The following is a 23,494-nucleotide window of genomic DNA, read 5'->3' as shown; positions in this document are numbered from 1 at the left end:
GATCTAGGAAGGTGGCATTGATCCCAGGAGAATTTTTTGGTAGTGATGCTTTTTTTTTTCTCTTTAAAAATTCATCCTGATTTAATCATAATTGATTTGCTGAAATTCAATTACTCATTCAACTTCCTCACAGCCCCCTGTGTGCCTTGGTCTCCCAACAGTGAATGAGTTAAATGTTTCTTAGCTTCCATTTTCCCAAGATGAGGCTTTTGTTTAGAAGTGCCTTCAGAAATGGTTGTTAATTCTTTTTAGGCAACGACAGTGCTGTGGCAGCCGAGTTACCTCATCAGAAGTCTCCAGATATTGATCTAAATCACATTTCCACTCAGAGCTTGCAGTGGTCATATTGGAGTTGTACTTTTAGTTGTGAGTAATGTGAGTCCCTCCCTTCCCAGCCCTCCCTCCCCTGCTCCAGCCCCCCCTGCCTGCTTCAGCCCCCTGCCCTGCTCCCCCAAGCTCTGCACTCAGGTGGGATCCCAGGGGGTCAGTCCTGCTCTCCTGGGCTGTGTGAGCAGAACCTGGGGGAGTTCCCTGCTGCATCCTCAGCTCAGGGATCACACTCTGGTCCTCATGGAACTTTGTAGTTGTTACATCCCATTAATGCAAAAAATAGGGATCAAGGGGAGGTTCCTTTGCTGACATCAAAGTCTGTCCATATTTCCTATTTGGATCAGCTGCTGCTGCTGCCCAGCTCAGAAATCCAAAATCCTTGCTGGCCTTGTAAGCCATAATTCCATGTGTTGGTTCCCATTCCCTGTCTGCTCGTTTTCCACTGCTCTTATAGCTGCCCACAGCTTTTTGTTTTGCCCCAAGCAGTTTTTTTATTGATAGTGGGGTTTTTAACCTCTCTTTGTAGCCTTACTCTTCTGATTTTTATGAATTTATTAAGGTTTTAAAAAAATAAGGCAGTTTTGCTCCTCAGGTTCATTCCCTAAGAGATTCATTCCCTAAGAGATATGAAAGTTTTTCCAATTCCATCTCATTATTTTCATTCTTGTGCAACTGATGATTTTATTTCCTTTTCTTACATTCTCACTTCAATTGACTTCTGTCTCTTTCAGAGCTCCTTCAGAAAGTGGGTTGGTACAAGATATCACAGCTTTAATCCACGGATTTAGGAATTTTCCTGTTCCTATGGAAGACTCTAATCTTCCTGTACAATAAAACAACTTAATAAGCTGTACAAAATTGAAAAGGCAATTTAATTGCCAGTGCTTATGCATTTCCTTAGAACAGCTAAAATCCCACCAAAGGTGGGATACAAGTGGTAGCAGGAGTTGAGCTTTCTCAACTAAAGAACTAAAATAATGGGAGCAGATTCAATGTAAAAAAAATAAAAATTGACATCTTTATAAAGATTCTTCTATTTATTAAAATGTTATAAATATCACAGAGAGTGATAACTTGGTTTATAAATTGAAGGAAGAAAGTGAATGTGCCAACCTGGAAAAAATATAAACAATTATACTGTCAGTCATTGTTTGAATTATTCATTTGAAATATCTTTTAAGACTTTTTCATTTTGTCTGTAAGGCAAAGAAACGTATTTATAGGAGTAAAATGTACTAAATAATTATTGAAGTATGCATCAAAGAATTCCTTTGATTATTTTAGAATAAATATTCCAAACTGCCACTTCGGATTTTATTGTCAAGTGGTGGAATATTTGATGTCTTCTGTAAGATTTCAAACCTGAGGCAAACAAATTTATATAAAAAGACCAACTTTTATCTTTCAAAGGAAGACCATCACTGTTGTGAGTGACTCCAAAAAATATAAACATGATCAACAAGTTGGAAAATAGCAAAGTAATGAAAAATGTATTTCAATTAATGGGATCCAATTCCAGAATTTGAGAAATTTGTGTTTGCAGCTTCACATCCTCTGCTGTTTGCCAGCGTTTGTGTTTGCAGCCAGCCCTGATTTGTACAGAAATTTGGATTCACAGATATTTAGGAGGTTTACAGTGAAAAACTCAGATCATATTTTTTCTCCTTAAAAGCACATCATGATTCACCAAAGTAATTCCCAAGTTCTGTATGGGGAAAAAGAAATATTCCAGTGTGTGTTGAGAGCCATGGGAAGTTTACTTGCACACGTTGAACTTGGATAAAAGTTAATTAAGGGTAGCTCTATAGTCAGCCAGTGGAACTATGTGCTAATAAAACTATATTTTTAATTAAAACAAATCCTGCTAGGAAGGCACTTGAAAAATAAAAGCAGTAAATGAGAAAAACACCTTGTGAAGTAGTAGAAACATTTAGTAGAAATCTATTCTAAATTTTGTGAAATAGGAGAAGTTTTGAAACCAAGTTGGAGGGAATTTGAGGTGTTTTTTGTGAAGGGACAGAGCAGCATTAAACATTAAATGGGGAGTGCAGGTAAGGAAAAGTAATAGCTTTGAAAAAAATATTTAAAGTTGTCTCATGGTGCAAAATTAAGTCTTATAATGGAATATTCAGAGCACATTCAGCAGCTGTAACTCAGATCAGACACAGTCCCAGGTCTCTTGATCCCTTTGCTGTTAACAATTAACAGGGCCAGGATCAAGAGACCCAATTAATAAAGAATAAATCTCAAAAAAGAAAGGTTTTTGCTGATGACTGCAGTGGGATGAACGTTTACTATCTAGTTCAATATATACCAATTCAGGCAATGTAAAATATTTGAAAACCATCATAGAAATATTGTGTAAGCTTTAAAATTGGTAACATAGGAAATGATCATCACTGATTCCTTGGTTTTCACTTTTATCTTTCATCCTTTCAGTTCAAAGTCATGACTTTGCACATTTGTTATTAAAAGAGAATCAGTATTCTTTTTTAAATATAGTGAAGTAGGTGAGTTGAATTTTTTCACTTTCAATTATAAAGGTTCAGATATAAAAATGCATCAAAGTATGCTGTTAATGTGTTACAGGCAAAATAATGGGAAATTGGAACAGAATGGCTTTTTTATCTGGCTGCATCTAGCTATCAAACAAATCTCTCTATTAATTGTTAAATCCTAATGACTTCAAAAGACACTTCTGGGGTTGTGGTGGAACTCTGATTCCCAGATCTCCACTGGGCACAGCGACTGTGCTGAACTCCTTGTCACTACTCCTGTCAGCTCTGTCCCTGCTTTGATTCCCACAAGCTCATGAAAGACATTATATATTTTGAGAAAGGAGCCATTTCCAGATCGTTTTGCAGGTAAGATTTTGGAAGACTCAGTTGTTTTGTAATAATAAAGATTTTTTTCACTTTTAATCCCTTGGCTGTAGGAGTTGTTTCCTGGCACTGCCAAGCAGCAGAGGAAGTGATGGAAATGCGAGGTCACCTGATTTCTAATTTCACTTTTCAGAGAGAAAATCAGACTGATTTGTTCAGGCAAAGCACCCTAGAGAAAGGGGAGTTTGTCTGAGGGGTGTTGGGGCAGGATTGTGTCAAACAGCAGCAGCTCTGCAGGGTGGGCACAGCCTCGCCTGGGGCTCTGTCCTGGGGTGACACCCAGTGCCACCTGGATAGTGAACACCCGAGGTTCCACCAGAACAGCACACCCTGCCCAATCTGAGCCCCTGCACACAGGAAATACAGACAAAGTCCCAGTGGTGCCTGTCAGAGGTTTGTTAGGAAAGACAGTTTGGATCAATTCTACTTCAAGTACAGACAAACATTTGTGAGATTGTCTTTGCTCAGGGACCGGGTTGCACACAGTGGATAATGCAGAGAGATGGAACAACAGGATGTGTGCCTCAGGGAAATCTGATTGTTGGGTGAGAACCATGAACAAATGCCTTTGTCTGTACAGAATGAATGTGCTGTAGTTAGAATATGTATTAATTTTAGTAATAAGTCAGCAATATGGGGATAAGGGGTGGAATGTCCTGGGGTGACTTTATGATGCTTGTATCCCCAATTGCCTGTTTTATGTTCCATATTAAGTTCTGCACCTTTAATGCTGGCTCTGAGAGCGAAGGGGGGAAAGAAGAAGCTGCAGTTTGTGTTGAGAGAGAGCCCTCAGTGCCCTGCATCCTGCTCCTGGGCTGTGGTGTTCAGAGAGCCCTCAGTGCCCTGCATCCTGCTCCTGGACTGTGGTGTTCAGAGAGAGCCCTCAGTGCCCTGCATCCTGCTCCTGGACTGTGGTGTTCAGAGAGAGCCCTCAGTGCCCTGCATCCTGCTCCTGGGCTGGGTTCAGAGAGAGCCCTCAGTGCCCTGCATCCTGCTCCTGGGCTGTGTTCAGAGAGAGCCCTCAGTGCCCTGCATCCTGCTCCTGGGCTGGGTTCAGAGAGAGCCCTCAGTGCCCTGCATCCTGCTCCTGGGCTGTGGTGTTCAGAGAGCCCTCAGTGCCCTGCATCCTGCTCCTGGGCTGTGGTGTTCAGAGAGCCCTCAGTGCCCTGCATCCTGCTCCTGGGCTGTGTTCAGAGAGCCCTCAGTGCCCTGCATCCTGCTCCTGGGCTGTGTTCAGAGAGCCCTCAGTGCCCTGCATCCTGCTCCTGGGCTGTGTTCAGAGAGCCCTCAGTGCCCTGCATCCTGCTCCTGGGCTGTGTTCAGAGAGCCCTCAGTGCTCTACATCCTGCTCCTGGGCTGTGTTCAGAGAGCCCTCAGTGCCCTGCATCCTGCTCCTGGGCTGTGGTGTTCAGAGAGCCCTCAGTGTCCTGCATCCTGCTCCTGGGCTGTGGTGTTCAGAGAGAGCCCTCAGTGCCCTGCATCCTGCTCCTGTGGTGTCTGCAGCATGGACAGACAGTGGGACAGAGCTCTCCTTTGCTGTTAGTTTTTAGCTAGCTGAGGCAGGGAAGTTCCCTGGACTGTTTTTATCCTTTTTCCTTGGATCTGTTCAAACCTGCTTGGGACTGAAAACCCAAACAAACCCCGGAGCTCACACCTGTGGCCCACCAGGGCCTGGGCCTTGGCACTTTCCAGCCCTGGAGGGACTGATAAGAGACTGAGAGGGCTGAGCTACACCCCATGGAAAGGATTTGTTCTGGATTTGCCATCTCTTCCAACAGTGAGAAGTTTTATTGTTTAATATTATTCAATTTCTGTTAAATAAACAGGTTTTTTCCACTTCTCTCCAAAGAATTTTTTTTTTTCCCAAACCAGTTGGGCTGAGGGACCATTTGAATTTTTCTTTTCTAGGAGAACCCCATTTGGAGGTTCTCTCCCAAGTTTGCCCTAAACCAGGACAGGTTCACAGGGCTGTGCCAGCAGCAAGCACCCATTGCCCAGGATTTTCAGTCTTCACACTCTGGTAGCAGCACAGACATTGAGAGGTGAAATAAGGACTGCTTCAGGCTCCCATCTCCAGGGCAGAGAGGGGAATGGAACAGGCCCAGGAGGCACTGGGGGAAGGAGCTACAGAGATCCTGGTTGGATAAATTCAGTATATTTGACAACAAGAACAGATCCTCCATGAGCCTTCCATGATACAAAATTCACCCAGGTTTTTCTCTGGCATCTCCATACAGATAAAGACAGGGTGTTTCTTTCATGGCAGATTTTCAATCAGATTCCCCAAGATCATTTGCCTTAAAATGTAACTGGTGGTGCCTGAGTTCATTTCACTAAACACAGTGAAACTATAGAAACAGACATATATTATGAAGTGTGTTGATTTTTTTTTCCTGAGGTATTATTTATAAATGAAAAGAGACTTTGTTTTCACACAATATATTGGAAAATAAAAGGATTCTGTCATTTAGAGAATATCAGTCTCTTGTCTTTATGAAGTGCATTAGAGATCAGAACCAAGTGGACATTTAAAAAAATCATCATTAAAAAATCATCAGGTTGATTGACATTTAAAAAATCATCTTGACACTGTCAAGAAAATGTTTTTAATTTTTTGCTTGAACTTGTCTCCTCAAGGGTCTCTTTCTGCCTGCACCTCTCATTTTGTTTGTGAAACCTACAGCTGTGGTGCTTCTGCTGTGTTGAAAACTGTAAAAAATGCAATAACAAAGCAAAAAAGCAAAGCAAAGCCATTGAAAGAGAGTACAAAATTGCTGCTATCCTGTTCCCTGGGCTCTCTGCTTAGGAGCTCTATTCACTTAAAACATTTTCTAGCTTCTGAAGCACTTGATTAAAGTCAATTGGGAAAAAGATCAGCTCTTAAAAGTGCTAATTTGTGACTCAGAAAACTTGAATAAATCTAAATATGCAATTCCCTGTTGCTGTGTGTTCCTGGCCGTGGGGCTTGTCTGGAGAAGGTTTTCCCATTTCCCTGCAGTCTGTGCCGTGGGTGGCACTGCTGGGATGCTCCTGGGCCAGGGCTGCTCGTGTCCCCTGACGTCCTCAGGGGTGACTCTCCCTTTGGCTGGGTGTAGGAGCTCATTTGGGGTCACTGGTGCTGCAGCCCCTCAGCTGAGCTGCTGCTCCTGGCTCAGGGGTGCCAAACCTCGCTCTGGGGCTGTGTCCCACGGGCCAGGGGCAGGAACAGAGCCAGCCCTGCTCTGCTGGATGTGTGTGAGCAAACGAGGTGACAGTGAACAGAACAGAGTGCAAGGGAACCATCTGAAGCTGCCACAGATCTAACTACACCTCCTAGAAGCAACTTTTCTACCATTGAAGCAGATGAAAATCACTTTTAGGGAATGTACCAAGTGTTCATAGCTTTTTTCCCAAATTAAAATAGATTATCTCCCAGTGTCCTGACTACTTCATGTATCAATCTAATTTGTTTTTCATGCTGAAGGCATCCTTTCCGTGTCCTCTTTTTACTCCCCCTTTGAAGGTTATTAAAAGTCTTCTAATCTAGTAATTCCTAACACTTCTCTCTTTCTGCAAGAACAGAATTATCACTGCATATTTTAGAGAGAACCCTGTGCCTTGTCTCTCACACCTCCCTTCTGCAGCCAGCCTCTTTCTCTGGTGATGCATTGTGAGAATTTTGGTATTAGCAACAGTTCTGGGTTTGCCTGGAGATGAGAATTCCTTCCTTCAGCTGATGGTTCCAGCCTGCCCTGGCACTGCTCTCCAGAGCTGTTGTATAATACACAGACAGGGGAGCAAGCAGCTCTGAGAAATTGGGAGCTTTTTCAAACTCTAAACTGAATATTTAGGAATATTTAGCTGCTGGGGCCTTAGCCTCTCTCTTCCCTCTATGCCTCATAGCAAATTAAGAGCTGTTTCTGAAATGATTCTGATGCTGCTGTAGGAAAGTGTTGGCTTTTTTTGTTTTGTTTTGTTGGGTTTTTTTTTCCCCTCAAGCAACTCTAAGCTCAAGTGTCAAATCTGTAGATGATTTCAAAAGTGCCAAAAGACATTTGATATTTTAATTCTTGGCAAAGCATTGGTGTGCCACTAATGCAGATGGGCTGACATGTGAGACTACCAACTGCATGGATTAAAACCCTTATAGAATCCCTGGCTTTCCTAAAAACTGCTCACACAATACAAACAGCAACCCTGTGTTGCCATATTCAGGTATGCAGCTGCTGTATTTTTAGTGTTTTATATCTATTTTTATATATACCTATAAAAATAAATAAAAATCATGTATGTGATGACATATGAATGACATATAAATAGCCTCTTAAACAAAAGAGTCTGTTCCAATGTCTGGCCATTCTTTTAGTGAAGAAATTTTTCCCAATATCCAATCCAAACCTCTGTTGGTGAAACTTGAGGCCGTTCCCTCTTGTGCTGTTGCTGTACCTGGGAAGTACTGGGGCAATGGGTATTTCAGAGGATTGGGTCTCCCTGCTAATCTGATCTAAGTCTTTTCAGAAATGGTTTCTTTAGACTGAGACATGGGGGCAGTTAACTCCTTCATTTCTATTCCCCTGCTTGTACTGCACTGCTCAAAGGACTGACCTTTGTAGAAAATCAGCCCATTAATTGTGCTATGGTAGCTAGAGGGGGAGAGGATTTACTTGAAACCTTAAAACAGTGAAGTAAGCAAGCAGCTCAAAATGCAAAATCAAATAAAAAATTCTGTATGACCACCATCCACCACTCTCTGAAAAGAGAGGTGGCACAGAACCAGGAAACAAAAGCACAAACATGGACAGCCACAGCTTTAAAAACAACAAGAAATGGCTCTGGATGAAAAGAAAGGAGAAAAAAAAAACCCTTCCAGATGTGAGAATAGAGGTCATAACAACAGCAATGAAAAACTAGATCAATAATCAGAACAGCAGTAATCAGAATTTACATGTAAGAAACAATCAGAAGTGCTCTGTAGTGTAGCTGTAGCCAAATGTTAATTTTTGTGCTTTTAGAAAGAAAAAGTGATCCTCTGATATTGCACTTTGGTTTCTGTGGTCTCAGTAAACACTGAGCATATTGACAAAGTCATTAGCAAAGTGGGGATGTAAAATTCATCACAGATTTAAAGGCCAGGCCCCAAGAATGCTCAGGTGGAGGTTTGTCCCTGCTAAATGGAACAATTTGGGAGCCAAATCCCTCCTGTCAGTCTCTAACCAACACAGGGATGGGCATCTCCAGAGGGAATCCTGATCCCAGCCCACCTTCCTCATCCCTTACCCTGCACAGAGCAAAGGACACCGAGCTTTAACTCTGGGTCCAGCTCTCTTTGGGCAAACACAGGGCCTAGGAAGGCACAAACCCTGGTCATGATGGCACAGACAAATGTGATTTACTTCAAACAAGGAATCTGCAATCCCCTCATTAATTCTGGTGTTGGACTAAACCCTGAGCACCTTGCATTGTTCATAATGTGTTCAATGGCAAAACCCATTGCCCTGTAAATGCCCAGAGCTCTATTATTTTTATGAAGAATCCCATCTGAAAAGCACATGCTGCAGTTTTGTGGTCTGGTTTAGGGCATGTGCTGCAGACAAAAGGGGTTTGTTTATTCAGGTGAACACTCTGGGATCTGCAGGTTCCTCTGCCAAATTCTCCCACTCAAAGCACGGATGGCTGGGCAACCTCCCAGAGCTCACAGCTGAAGGGAGCACACGGAGAGGTGGCTGCTGATGATTGGAAAGATGTCCTGCCAGTCCCACAAAATCACTGTCCTGGCCACATTTCCCCTCTTCTGTAGAGTTTGGGGTCCCAGCTCCTCTTCAGCCCACCTGTCTTTGCTGCTGGTACATAAAGGCAGCTGAGAGTGGGGAATGAGCTCAGCAGAAATCTCTGCACCATTCAAATTGTTTGAGGAACTTAAAATGTGCTAATATCTCTTGTTTGTTTTTTTTTTAAAAATGAGTGGAACTTCATTTGGCTTGCAAAAAGTAGTACTCAGTTGATAGAAGCAGAAAATATGAGAGAGGTTTTCCCAGATGTACCTGTCACTTAAATGTGGGTTGGTCAGTAATACTTTAGGCAATATCAATTTTTGTTTTAAGTACTGTCTTTTCTTTCAGTCCCAAAACTATTTGGCATAGTGTTAAATATGATGTATTAATATATATTTGCAACTTTTATGCTGGCATTTTAGGGAAGTTTTTAGGTAATCAAATCCAGTCCAGTGTTTGATGTTTGCTGAGACATTCACCAGGTGTGTGTGGCTGAGTCTGTCCTGGCTGGAGCTCCTCAAAATCTGAGTTTCCTTTTCCCATACATTGCAAAAATTAACTTAAAATCAAGTAAGAAGTAGTGTAGAAATCCTCCCTATTGTGTCTTTCCAATATGATACAATATTCTACTACAAAAAAAAACCTAGGGAAATGTGGTTTCCTGATTTCCTTTTCCAGTGTTTTGGATAACTGGGACATGTCAGCTATGTTCAAAACTGCAAGCACAGTATTTACTACCTCTAGTAGTATATGTATTCTAGTGAATAGAATACATGTGGAAAAAGAGAAATGTAATAATGATAAGAGGATAACTGTGTAGTTGCAAGGTAAATTTTTTGTCAATCAGACCTAACAGAAAGAATTTTGAGCAGACACCTTTCTTGTAGGAAAAGCAAAATTTAAAACAAAGGTGCCTTTAGAAACTGAGAAAATCAAGTGAATGAACTTAGAACAACAGAGTAAAAACTCAGAAAGTATCACTGACTTTCGCCCTAGAGTTACTTTAAATTTGGGCACAGTGCATGAGACAACCACTTAGATTTTACTGTTTGCCTTGTAATTGTGGCAATTGAATGTGGGAATTTAATGGAATGTGTCACCTGAATGCTGCAATTGATTGAATTCTCTGCTGGAAGAGCAAGCCAGCCCTGGGAGCACCTTGGGAGGGTGGAAGAGCCCAAAGGAATAAATCCTCTGGGATCAATCTGCCCCTCTGGTGGGGATGGCAAACAGAAAGAGGCCATGGCCACAAGTAAATTAATTAAATTAATTTTCCTCAAGCAACTAATGTTTAATCCAAAGAAAATCTCTGTTTTCTGCATGGGGGATAGGTTTTTGTGCTGGAGGTTGCTGTGGCACAAAGATGGTCTTTGGCTGCTCCTGCTGATTTTTCCCTGTTCACAGGAGCTGGAAGATTGAATGCACTTCCTCAGTATTCAGACATGGCAAGCCCTGGTAATTAGCTGTCCCAGAGCTGGATTATTAGTAAGCTATAAAAATTCTCTAATTTCCATCAACAAATACAGTTTCCAGTCATTATAGTCTGCAAGAATAGCATCAATTTATCTGAAATTTTCTTCTCCTAAGCATCAGTAGGAAGAGTTATTCCCACATGAATTTAGAAGGATGATTAGAAAGAGACTTTTTCAAGATGGCTTTAAAACGAAGCAGCAAGACCTAAGAATGTAAATCATGTTCTATGGGAAGAGAAAAAAAAAAAAAAGTAGATCAGGCTGGGAATGCAAATCATATTCAAGGGAAAAATTCAGATCAATATTAGAATCTGCCTTGTGTGACTGCAGTAGCATAAAATTATCTGCTGAGCTGCCTGTAAAAATGACAGGGGAGAGAAGAAAAAGATTTCAAGCAAAATATGGCCTGTTGATATTTTGGCACAATTAAGCTAAATTTTAACCCAAATTGAGGGTAAAATATTTTATGAAAACAGACACAGAATACTTGTGGAATAATGTCAGGTACAATCTGATTTCATTGTTACAGCAAGATGAAATATAAGATATTTGAGAGGTGGGGAAAAGACTGATATTGAATTCCTGGGCAATGGAAGCTTGATTCTCAGATGTTCAATTAGGAAACAAATTAGTGACTTCATTTCTCCATGATAATGTCTGACTCTAAAGGACAGATGCCAAACTTTGCTAGACATATTCTGGGGAAATTTAAGGAAAGGTTTTCATTATTACACAACATTAACTGAAATTATTAAGAATTTTCTCATTGAGGAACAATTAGAATAAAAGATATTAAACCAAACCAACCAATCATACAAACAAACCCCTGCCTACTTCAGCTTTACTTTTTGGAACTGAAACAGAATTCCCAGACTCCTCAGCCTCCAGTTTGTGCAGATCTTACACAGTTCCCCAGATTTCAGAGGATTATTTTTTTGCTGTGGGATAAAGCTTCCTACAAGTCAGGGATCCTTTACCCCATTTTTAAAAATGTTGTCAGATCCCAAACCAGGGCAAGATTTCAGATTCAAATTCCTCAATTTAGAGCTGTGCTCTGTCCTCCTCCAGCTGCCTCCAAAGCCTGATCTCTCCAGACAGGTGAGTCTCCTTCCTTCTGGATAAAATATGTGACACTACATGCTGAAGTTGGACATTTCCTGAAATGAAGGTAGTGATGTGAAACTTTTGCTAAACTGCTATTTTCTGAGCACCTTGTGAGGGTTTTTTTTTTTTAACATTTGTGACAGGAGTGGCTAAGTTTTGGCAGTTTTGCAAGTAGTGCATTTCGCATGGGAAATAAAATTTTCAATGTATTTGTCTAAAGTTTATTAGAAATGGTGTTTTAAGTTTTCAGTGGGAATGGAATGGAATAAGTAATTTGTTTAGTAATGTAGGTGAAAAAGAAGCTTGTTCTTCACATGAAATATCCTTTGAGATGTCCTTATTTTCAGCATTTTAACATTATGACAGCAGCACTTTAATAAAAATGACACTCATGACTTGTTCTTTGTGAACATTCAGTGGTGGCCAGAGCTGTTGGACAGCTTTGCTCACTAATGACTGCTGGAAAAGCATGGTTGCATGGCACTGTTACCCTGGACTAATAAGTGTGCAGGTCCTGACTTAAGAAATGTGACTTCCAACTTCTCTTTCATGGAAAGTATCCGAATCCCATTGTTTAATCAAACATGTGACACAATGAAGTAGGAGGTTACTGTTGATGGTTTGAATATCGTGAAGAGGGAAGTATGGTTAAAAATGTCTTTTTTGAGCAAAAGGCTGTTCTCTGCAAAGGTTTTCATACTTATGTGGAGCATGAAGCAGTGAGCCATCGTACAGGGAAAGGGGAATTCAGGATGTCCATCACCTCTGCAATTCCACGCTGCTGCTGGATCAGCACCGAGGCTGGGGCTACAAATTGGCAGCAGAAATTATTTCAGTCTTCAACTGCAGGCTTAGAATGAAAACTCCATCTTCTAAAAGCTGATTTTGCTTCATAGCACATTGCCACTCTCTTTCTTGTTTGGAGAAGGATGTACTTGGGAATCCCTGACTAGGCATGGTGGAAGAGTGGTGGGGAAGAGTCTCCTCTCCCTTTCCCTTTCCCTTTCCCTTTCCCTTTCCCTTTCCCTTTCCCTTTCCCTTTCCCTTTCCCTTTCCCTTTCCCTTTCCCTTTCCCTTTCCCTTTCCCTTTCCCTTTCCCTTTCCCTTTCCCTTTCCCTTTCCCTTTCCCTTTCCCTTTCCCTTTCCCTTTCCCTTTCCCTTTCCCTTTCCCTTTGTTTTTAGGAGACAGAGATGCAGATAACCATATCTGGGAAATGGTTTATTCAGAGAGCTGCATTTAAGCACAGGCTCAGGAGACCTGACCCATGTGAAGGATGTGCCCGTCCAAGACCAGACTTCACACCCCTCCTCAGAGAATCATAAAAATTGCCTCAAACAAAGCCTGTTTAATTTCTCTATGTGGAAAGAAATGGATGTCTGGATAAATGAACCTAGGGAGAACTGAGAGGTGATTTTGTTTAAATTCTTTTGATTGCAGCAGAAATCAAATTTATTTTGCTGGAGGGTGACTTACCAAGCAAAGCACATTAAATCAGTCTGTTTCCAAGGGAGGGAGAAGCAGCAGATATATATCCATGCTGCAGAGGGAAGTTGTCTGTTACATGCTCATTACACATATTTATGTCTCAGCTGCGAACTGAAAAGTATTCATGAATTTTATATATTTTAAAAGTGTTTCCAGGTATGCCCTTAGCTTTTCAGACTCAGTCTGAGCTTGTACAAACTGCAGATTCCCTCTCTGCCTTCTCCAGTGTTTAATTTTCCCCCGCTGGGGAGCGGTGGAGTTTGAGCGCAGACAGTGGCGTGGAGCTGGCAGGATGCAGCCAAGCATGGGAGAGGATCCATGCTCAGTGCTAATGGCACAACCAGGGGCTGTCAGCTCCGGGCAGCACGAGCCCTGGCAAGTGTCTGATCCGCTTCTGTGCCCTCTGAGGACATCTCTGTAAGCTCATCTGCTCCAGGGGGTGCTCTGTGCTGTTCCACGCTGGGAGGCCCCAGCACAGCTCGGCCCAGCATCTGCCACACGCTGCATTTGCACATCAGGACACTTTTACTTTAGCTGGGCAGTGCTGGGACAGAAAGGATGGGAATTCCTTCACTGGGGTCAGCCTTGCCTTAGGGGTCTCCCCTGGGACAGTTCTGGTTTTGGGCCCAGGACTCAGACACACATTAATACAAACATTCCCTGGGAAATGCTGGGGCTGCCCATCCCTGCTGCATCCCCTGCACCCAGCCCAAACATCCAGAACACTTTTCTGTTTCTTCTGGCACGGTCAGAGCAAGTCCTTGCAGGTCCTGCACCTCCCCAGGGCTGTGGGGCACTGCAGGGTGGGGAGGAGCAGCTGGGAATGGCAATCCCAGTGTGCAGGACAAGTATTTCAGTCACACTGGGCTTTGCTCTTCCCGATGCCTTAGGATTCTAGCTTTTATATTTTTCATGTTTGTAATCCTGCAATTCTTTAGTGCAGAACTCTAAACTCCTTATCCAGTGCCAGCTGCTGCTTCCCCATTTTGGGCAGACACAGCAATTCCTCTCCAGGCCTGGCAATCAAGGACACCTCACTGCCCCAGGCCTGAGAGATGGAAACAAAAGGGAGCTGGGGGCAGCAAACTTGGAGAAAATGACTTCATTCCCTGCAGCTGGAACTGGGAGATGAACCCCCAATATGCAAATGGACCAAACCCAGAGAAGTGTGAAACCTGGGACCCGTGGTCCCTTTTGGGTGCAGCCCCTGGGGGGACTTCATCTGCCCAAAATGTACCTGAAGGCCCTTCAAGAAATGTAAACCACATTTTATTCTCTTAATTTTGTCTGGCCTCTGTTTCAGGTAGTCCTGAAAAGACATCATTCCCTCCATGGGGAAAATACCCTTTCTGGGTGGGAAGGAAGGGAGCAGAGTTACATTTCTGACTCAGGATTATACCTTGCTCAGAAATGAAAATGTTTGTGTAGAAACTCAGGAGGAATTGATCCTTCCCAGATCCAGAGAAGGAAATCTGAGCCCTTTTTGCTGTGCATTTACTGCAGCAACCACATTCAGAGAGAGGAGAAGCAGCACACCTTGAGAGTAAATATAGCAGAAACAAAGGCTTCTTTTAGCCCATTCACAGTCTTGAACCTTCAAGAGGTTTTAATCCTTAATTAGAAATAACACTTTGCTGATTTCTCTTACATCGTGTATTCACATCAGGTAAATGGAGTTTTTCCTACTTTTGAGAGACACAGAAAGTTTTAGCAGAGCAACAGGGCATTTTCAAATAACCTCAAAATTAAGATTCCCGAAGACTAAAATTTGATTCTTTAAGATGGCTGTATTTTATTTATTTTATAAGATGTAATGATAATGATTTTGAAACCATCCCTAGATAAATGAATTGTTTGTGCAGAAAATGTCATTGATTTCAGTGGCTTAGGCTGTTTCCTGTAGACTGCATAGGGACAGGAGTGACACCTGCACAGTGGCACTGTTGGTTGTTACCTGAGGGTAAAACTGACCCTATGTGCCCACCCAAAACTTTCTTTTCATGTGCCATGAATGGTCTTGTGGTCAAAAAATATTGGGAATGGTCTTGTGGTCAAAAAATGTTGGAAGATCGCAGTCAAATTAGTGGTAGAGCATCTGCAGGCACGTAGCATGTAGTTTTATTCAGTCTTTAGGAGAAAGATTTAGGTCTTAGGTATAAAAAAATCTGTGATGCTTCTGAATTTTGTAGTTTTTTTCCATGTTCTTCTCTCAGTCCACCATAAGCTGGGTGTTCTTCCAGTGAAATACTGGACATGGGTCTATTGGACTTTGATAGATAAGAGGAGACTGAAGCACAAGGTCTTTAAAATCTTTTTGTCTCATTTTCTGTCGGTATTCAGAAGAGCAGGATTAAACTCTGCAAAGGCAGGCAAATCCCACGGTATTGGCCTCAGGTTATTTAAAATCAAGGAGTCCCCCTTCCTGTACTAAGAGCACAGTGTAATATATTTACAGATGAGGTGTTACTTTGAAGTTGGGATCTTGTCTTTGATCAAAAGTGTTCAGCTTCCCTCATGTCTCTCAGAAGGAGACAGGAGTTAGAGCGCACTGGTGTGGGTTTTTTTAATGTTTTGGACAGCAAAAATGACATTTACATGAAACAGTAATCCTGGGAATGTATGAGATAAGACAATTTCAACCATGAGCTGAGAGAATATCTCCCAAGCAGCCTTGAAACAAAGCAGAAGTAACAGTGTGTCACAGTCACTCTGCCTCCTCACCTGCTGTTAATTAAAGTCCTGATAAAGGAGGTCTGTCAACATTCATGGGATGAAAAGTAAAATGTCATGAAAGTCCGGTTAATCAGGAGGAAGGTTTTGATTAAATACTCTTAATTCAGCAGGCTTCTTTAGGAAATTTAAATACACTGCAGTGGAGCTTTCCAGCCCATGAAGGGAAAGGACACAGAGGCTGACAGAGCAGAAGGTTTTGCGCTCCTGAGGAGGGCAGAGAAGACACAATACAATTAAAAGGAAAACCACCTGAGTTCTGGCTTGCTTAGGCTTTGCAGTCACTGAGGGCACCGACTTTATCAGGACTGTGCACTCAGATCAATGGTTTTATCTTTCTGCTGCTTTTGTATTGACTGGCCATGGATTGCTATATGATTTTTTAAATGTAAACATGAATGTGTCTATCCTGGGGGGAAGAAAGGGAGTCTGGAAGAATAAGACACTGTGTGCACACAGCAGGGAAACACCACCTAGGCATCTCTGTGAATTTCCTTTCAATAAAAGATTTGTAACTTATTGCAGAGCATGACTTGAATATTGTGGATGGACCAAGCTTTTCCCCTGCCCTTTGTGGGCACACAGGTGGAGTTAGGCTGCCAACAGTGGGAATAATGGGAAGCTCTATTCTTTGATTTTTGTAGCATGGACAGGTTTGGAAATGATTCTTTGAAGCAGCCAAAGCTGTCACAGCCCAGTGTGACACAAGGAGTGCCTTTCCCAGGCTCAGGTCCCTGTCCCTACGTGGTGTCACCAGGCAGTGCCATGGAAAACCTGCTTCCCAACTAAGGGGACATCAGCAAGCCATTTTCTCTGTTTGCACTGAGGCTTTTAGAGCCTGCTGATGGCTCTCCATAAGCACAGCTGTGCTCTGTGGTCAAACAGATGTGTGCTCACAAACCACACCACCACAGAATTCCTGTGGCCAGCAGGGAATGGTGGCTTTGGACACCTGAGTTGTGGCTTTGGACACCTGAGTTGGGTCAGTGGTGGCTTTGGACACCTGAGCTATGAGTTTGGACACCTGAGCTGTGAGTTTGGACATCTGAGTTGGGTCAGTGGGGTGGCTTGGGCACTGTGTTGTGGATTTGGACACCTGAGCTGTGAGTTTGGACACCTGAGCTGGGTCAGTGGTGGCTTTGGACACTGTGTTGTGGCAGTGACCTTTGCCCCTCACAGCAAGCAGAATGGGAATATCAGCCTATGTCACACCTTGAATCCTGTAGGGTTTGTTTGGCCACATCTCAGATTCCCATGAGAGAAAAAAGCACACAAAGAATCCTTTGCATTTCTGTAGATCTAACTATTTTTAACTAGGAGAAAACAAAAGGAAATTTTTTTTAACACAACCTGTAATTATTTAATGTCATTAAAATACTGAAACCAAAGTGGTAGAAGTGTGATGCCTACCCAGTCAAATGGCTGATTGTTGGAAAAGTCAAATTAGTATGAACTGTCAGTAGAAAAATCCAGTCAAATAGGAGAGTAATGTCCAGCTTCTTGAAGCTGTGGAGAAAAACTGACTGTAGCCATGCAAAGAGTGCTTGGATCTTGTTCTTCCAGTTGCTGAATTGTGCTGGGCAGGATTCACCACAGAAGATTTTGTCTGGGGAAGTTCCTTCAGCAGAGCTGGGCTCTCTTGCCATCCACAGCAATGATTCAATCTCACTTTGCATGAAGCCATATAATGGGAATTTTCTGCATTACAGGATTCTTAACTTTACAATCAGATGAAAGAACTTGTAGGTGATGAAATTCAGTGAGGAAAGGCACTATAAATTATTTTGAAAGAGAAACTTTGTTATTCAAACAGGGTTTGTGCAATCTGTAAATCAAACCCTTAACTCCACTTTGCACAATTTATGTGATCTTTGCAACATGAAGTGATAAAATCTGGTCTTTTTAAACTTAAATCAAATACAATTAAAACATTTAGTGGGCCACACACCTTTTTAAAAGTTTTGGGAGCTTCCATGGTGAGTGTGACTTGAGATGGGGTTGTGTTCCTGAGCTAGGAAGCACGGCTGGGAAAGGGGATCAGCTTGATTTGAGATGTAACAGCAATCAAGTTTTGGGGTTTTTGTGCAGAGATCCTCCCTTGTGCTGACTGGATGCTGTGAGGTGCCCCCATTCAGGAGGCAAAGATTTAGTTTCAGATAAGCAGTGTTAAAATGAGTGGAGTGGCTTTAAAGCCCAGGAAGAGTTGATTCCATCTCTGTGCCTCAGGGGCTGGGCCCTGTGAGCCCTGGAAGAGTTGCCCCAACCCCAGACCTTTGTGGGGAGCAGCCCAGGAGTTCTGATTGGGTTTGGGTCCCTGGGCTTTCTCCCTTGCTGTGTTAGACCCTGACCTTAAACTGCACCCTGGTTCTGTGCCATAAGATCCACCACCCTGCCTCTGTTTGGGGCTCTCTGCATCTAAAGCTGAGTTTATCCCTGTGCTGAATAAATGGTTTCCTGAGCAGGGCCCTTCTCACTGAGTCCCAGGTTGGTCACTGGGAACTGCAGCCTCCCTGGACATGATCCTGCAGCCCCAGAACGCTACAGACTGCTGAGTGCTTCTATCTCAGACTCTTCATTTCCTTTCCAGGATCATGTCCTTCTCTTCCCAACAATTTCAGTTTTCATTCTCTGAATTCTTTGTCTCTCTTACAAAACCCTCTGATAAATAATTAAAATAAAGACAAAGTAAGGGTAAGGGGGTTTCTCTATGTCTGATAGGCAGCACTAACAAGATATTCTGTTTTTTCCCCATTTCTCTCTGCTTCACCTGTCCTTTACATTTTGGAACAAGAACTACCTGTTGGTCTATGTCCATACTGTACCTAGCATAAAGAAGTACCAATCCATGTTAACTTGTAATGATATAATCATATTTTTACTTAGTTTAAGTGGGACTTCCATCATCTCGAAATCAGAACTGAATAGGAAGAAGTATGATTACTCCCAACTATAAGTGTAAATAATAGCAAAGAGAAAATAATCTCTGTTATTATTTTTTTTTTCCCTTAAAGAATTGTAATAAATCATTGTTCTTCTGTCCTACACCACAGTCTTGCCTTAAGAGGCATGGGAAATGAGATATCAGTAGTGCCAGCACTCAGATTGCAATGAAGAAGCATGGGAGTGCAAGGTCTCAGGAGTACCAGGGTGCTGTTGGAGCTGCAGTTTGCACTTCCCACACAGAGCACAAGCACTGGCACTGCAGAACTGCAGTCACCTCCACAGCTGTGCCAGGAGAGCTCACAGCCAAGAGAAATAGCTTTGGATATTTCCCTGTTCCACACCAACCCTCTGTCTTTTTTTTTCTCCAAATGCTGATTCCTTTCTGCTCCTGGTGCTCTGAGAAGTGTAGAAATGTGAGATGCAAAAAGAAAGCCTTGGAAGTGTTTTCACAAAGCAGCTTTGGAGTCTCACATAGTCCTGTCCAAATGTATGGGAACATCCAGAATGGAAATACTGTCCTTGCATTATTTATAATACTATCAACTGAATAACAAAGTGCTTTATGATCTTCTTCCCAAATTAATTCTGCATTCTAGAAAATTGAAATCAGTTTAAGTCTGTGCCAATTCTGTAGAGTCATATATGCCAAATTATTTCTTATTTGCACTGCTGTAGTTCCTCATGTAAATGATAATGAAATTTATCTCTCAACTTCCTGTTGGTCTTAAAATGAAAATTATCTAAGATCTGTCATAACTGCAGATTGGTGGGGCTGTATGTCCATCCATCTTGAGATAATATTTTAAAAAACCAATCCAAATAAGTCATAGAATCCAGAACAGTTTGGGTTGGAAGGGGCCTTAAAGCCCATCCATTCCCACCCCTGCCATGGGCAGGGACACCTTGCACTGTCCCAGGCTGCTCCAGCCCCAGTGTCCAACCTGGCCCAGGTGATTGCACTTCCAGTGTGAGTGGAGCTGAACCCAGCTGAGCCCTGGGAGTGTTGAAGGGATCCGTGGGGTGCCCTGCCCTGTGCACCTCCAGTGAGCACTGCTTGTTGCTGCTCACTTTGTCATGGCTCAAGTACAGTCTATGGAGTCACTTCCAAACTGGGAAAGGCTTTGGACAAGAGGCACAAAGCACTGAGGCAGGAGGCTGAGCTTTGTTTGGTGTAATTTCTCCCGTGTGCATTGTTACAAGCTGCAAGCTGGAGGAAGTAGTGACCTCTGCACACCTTGAAAATTAGTACAAGGCAAATTAACAGAGAGTCATAGAACTTGCCAAGGGCATTCTTTTTGAAGTGTTTGGAGAATTAATAAGGGGTGTAGAAGCTGTATGTATAACACATAAAGTCGATCAGTGCTGTTCAGTTAAAAATCCAGCTGTCACAGGCAGACTCTGCTCATGTCCAAAGACAGCCTTAAAAATTGATGGCTTTATAAAATAATAAAGCTTACATGATATTTAAATCCACTGCTTCATTGGAATTTTATTTCACCATCCTGGAGGTTTAAGAGGAAGCTTAGCTCTGGCCCTGGAGCACTTCCCCTGCACACTTGGGGTGTCCCAGGCAGCACTGATGGGTGCCACATGTGGCAGCACCATGAATGCCACAGATGCTCCTGTTTCTCAGGGATGAGAGGCAATTCCAGGGCCAATGCTTGGGATGCTGATTTCTAAAACTGAACAAACATGGAAATAGCAGGGAAAAAAAAATAAAAGATGTCTTTCCTTTTTAATACAGGCTCTTGGATGGAGTAACCATCCAGAATTTGATTTCAGAAGCACGATTCCTTTTCTTTGCAGAATGGAGCATTATAGACTGATGATACCAGGGGAAAAGCTGGCTCTCCTAGTGCTGCTCTGCTATATAAAGTGTTCAGACAGCTGATTAATCTATGGGACTTGGTGATCATTTGACTCTGGATATTTTGTTCAAATGTTTTTTTTTCAGTGATTCATGAAGCCCTTATCAGAATTCAAACAGCACTTCACGAATCAACTAGGAGCTTAAAAAAAAAAAAATTAGCAGTAATGAGCTCATTTCCATAGAAATAGAACCAGGCTCACTGGTAGGTCAAACTGTTCTGCACTTCCTCTTTCAGTGTTTTCCTCAATTCTTTTCCATTTATTTCATGCATCATTATCTTCCATTTTCCATGTATCTAAACCATGCCATTTGGCTTTTTTTTTCTCTAACCAGCAACTGCCACTTCAAGTTATCTCCAAATGGTGTAAAAAAATTGACATCCATATTTCACTGGAGAAAGTTTAAAATTCATTGTCACATTGCAAGCCATTACTCATGACAGTTTCCTCCATAGATTACAAACCATAGTTGGAAGTAGCATTGAGCAAATTTCTAATGCTCAAGCCTCCCCATTCCTGCAGGATTAGTAACGTATTTTAATGATATTGCATTTGTATTCTTTTAGTTTGCTTTGATGAGACATCAAAGAAGCAGCAGAAAGTGTGCTTTGGTGTTTTCCTTCCTTCAGAATTACTGCTAGCCAAGATGAAAGCCAAGGTCTTGTGAGCAAAACCTGGCCAATCTGAGAAGAGATGGGTTCCCTTTGAAGGTCTCAATTTGTTGGGAAGAGGGAATTGCTTTCAGTTTCATCCATCACAGCACAAGGCTTGTTAGGGCAGGTTCCAGAGGAGGAACGTCAGATGGAAGGTCACACACAGGTCCTGCAGATGTTCACATTGTTTTGTGCATTTTCATCCAGGAGATGAAGAAGGAATAAGAAAGGAGATTTTATGGCTTGAAATCATATCACAGAGTTCCTGCTGAAGGCTGTGTACTGTTGAGGAAAACCAGAAAAGATTGTAATAATCAGAAGAGGGAACTTGCCTGGGAGTGGACTGGACTTGGTGATTTAACTGTAAGATGAGGAATAAATGCTGATGCAAATGCAATATCCATATATAGATATAGATATAGATATAGATATAGATATAGATATAGATATAGATATAGATATAGATATTATATATATATATTATATATATATATATATTTATATTTCAGTAGCTCTATATCACATGGCTGGAAGCCACATATGTAAGGAAAGAGAAGCTGTTCTTAGTAGCTCTACATCATAAAAATCCTGGAATTCTGGAAAACAAAGTGATTTTAATAAGAAAATAACATTGAAATACCTTATCTGAAGGAGAAAAACCCCTTCAGGAAATATGCCACTGGAAGTATGGCACAGGAAAGCAAGCATTTTTCCTAGCTTCTATCAGGTGAGTCTGGATCTGGATCTGAAGGTGGAAGAGGGTTCTGCATCCACTGGAGTTGTCCATCTCCTGGGATGAAAGCTGCTGGGACACACAGGTGAGTCAGGGGAGAAGGGAGCTCCATCTCTGCTGGAACCTGCATCCATCTCTGGTCTGGAACAGGTGGGAATTGCATGCCAAAATAAATGGCTTCAAAGGAAAACAAAAACTTGTTCTGGGAATAGATTTTCTGCCAAAGATGGTGGAGTGTGCCCAGAAATTCTCACAGAGCAGAGCATGGAGTGGGGCCAGGAGGGTAAAGCATACAGGGTTCATCTTTTCAGGACACAGCATTTCCCAGGTGAGTATTGCAAGTGCCACTGTAGTGTAAGGCAGCCACTGCTCCCTTCAGGAGAGAGAAGGGCTCTCACGGTCTTCCCTTTTCCTCATTTTGCCCACACAGAAGCTTAGATCAAATGCAAGCTTGGTCTACTGACTCCTGTGTTACATTTTCTATGAGAGCAGCACTACTGGGACCAAAAATATGCATATTTTAACACTGGGCAAAAGTGCAAATGGCCTCCAAAAGCAATTAGACAAAAGCACAGAGCATAAGACACCATTAGTGACTGTGAGACAGAATGGACAGGGTAAAGCAATAGGTTTAATTGTCCCCAGCCAGGGATTGCTGGAGCTGCTTCTCTGGGAAGCGTGTGAGCCCCATTTCTTGCACTCTTCCCTACTGCATGATGAAATTTTGCTAGAGAAAGGAGGTCAGCCAGACACTGCAGACCTTTGGCATGGAGGAGGAGAGGAACACCAAATTCCCTTTCCTTACTGTGTCATGGAATGTGACAAAACCAGGATTCCAAAGTGCCCCAGGACACGCAGTATTTTTGTAGTATTTGATTTGTATTCAAGGCCATAACAAGGGCAGCTGCTGGCCTGGATTTCCAGGCTTGGATAATGAATCTTTGCTGGGAAAGAAGAAGAAATTCCACAAGATGAGTTGGATGACACATTCTCACCTGTTATTGCCATGGGAGGCACCTCTGCTCCCTTCCTCAGCAGTGGCTCCTTGTTTTGTGAGCAGTGGTGTTGAAAGCCAAGGACTGGAAATGAACACAGGCAACAGAGTGAAAACCACTGCAGCCTACAGAGATCTCAAGCTTCTCTTCATTTTTGCAGCTCTTTCTCTATTTATTTAAGCTCTCTCTCTCTTAAATAGAGATGATGGTAAAGAACATCTCCTGGTCTCTCTGTGAGGGAGATGTTCATTTTGTCTGTTAGAGAGCACAATGAAGAGTGAACAGGATCTGAGCTGGAGGGACAGTGCAAACAAAACCCAAGCCAAACGTTTGGTTTGATTCTTGTTTCCTCCTATTTTGCTTCTTGAGGGAAATCCTGTAGGGACAAGATTAATGACACAGACTGGCTGTGGTTCCTCCAGGCTCCTCCCTGCTGCAAATCATCCTGAGCTTTACAAGAGAAATCAGGAACTGTCCTGTTAAAACTTCCCAGTGACCAGTTTTGTGCTTAATTGGCAGCTGAGTTTTCTGACACTGATCTGTAATG

General features: G+C 42.4%; 2 long non-coding RNA genes across 2 annotated transcripts; one reads left to right on the top strand and one right to left on the bottom strand.

Moving 5' to 3' along the window:
• Nucleotides 1–252: 252 nt before the first annotated feature.
• Nucleotides 253–1,340, top strand: LOC111934812 (uncharacterized). The gene is made up of 2 exons (XR_002867414.2): nucleotides 253–366; nucleotides 1,062–1,340. It is a non-coding gene; the product is annotated as an uncharacterized LOC111934812 (long non-coding RNA).
• Nucleotides 1,341–17,088: 15,748 nt separating this feature from the next.
• LOC111934831 (uncharacterized) lies at nucleotides 17,089–23,035 on the bottom strand. The gene is made up of 3 exons (XR_002867422.2): nucleotides 22,948–23,035; nucleotides 21,860–22,021; nucleotides 17,089–21,501 (listed from the first exon to the last, which is right to left on the bottom strand). It is a non-coding gene; the product is annotated as an uncharacterized LOC111934831 (long non-coding RNA).
• Between the last annotated feature and the right edge of the window lie 459 nt (nucleotides 23,036–23,494).

This window comes from Cyanistes caeruleus, chromosome 12 (genome assembly GCF_971803275.1).
Source record: "Cyanistes caeruleus chromosome 12, bCyaCae1.hap1.1, whole genome shotgun sequence".
NCBI classification, from domain to species: domain Eukaryota; kingdom Metazoa; phylum Chordata; class Aves; order Passeriformes; family Paridae; genus Cyanistes; species Cyanistes caeruleus.
Note: the sequence above shows the minus strand (reverse complement) of the source record. Positions and strands in the feature narration are given on the sequence as shown.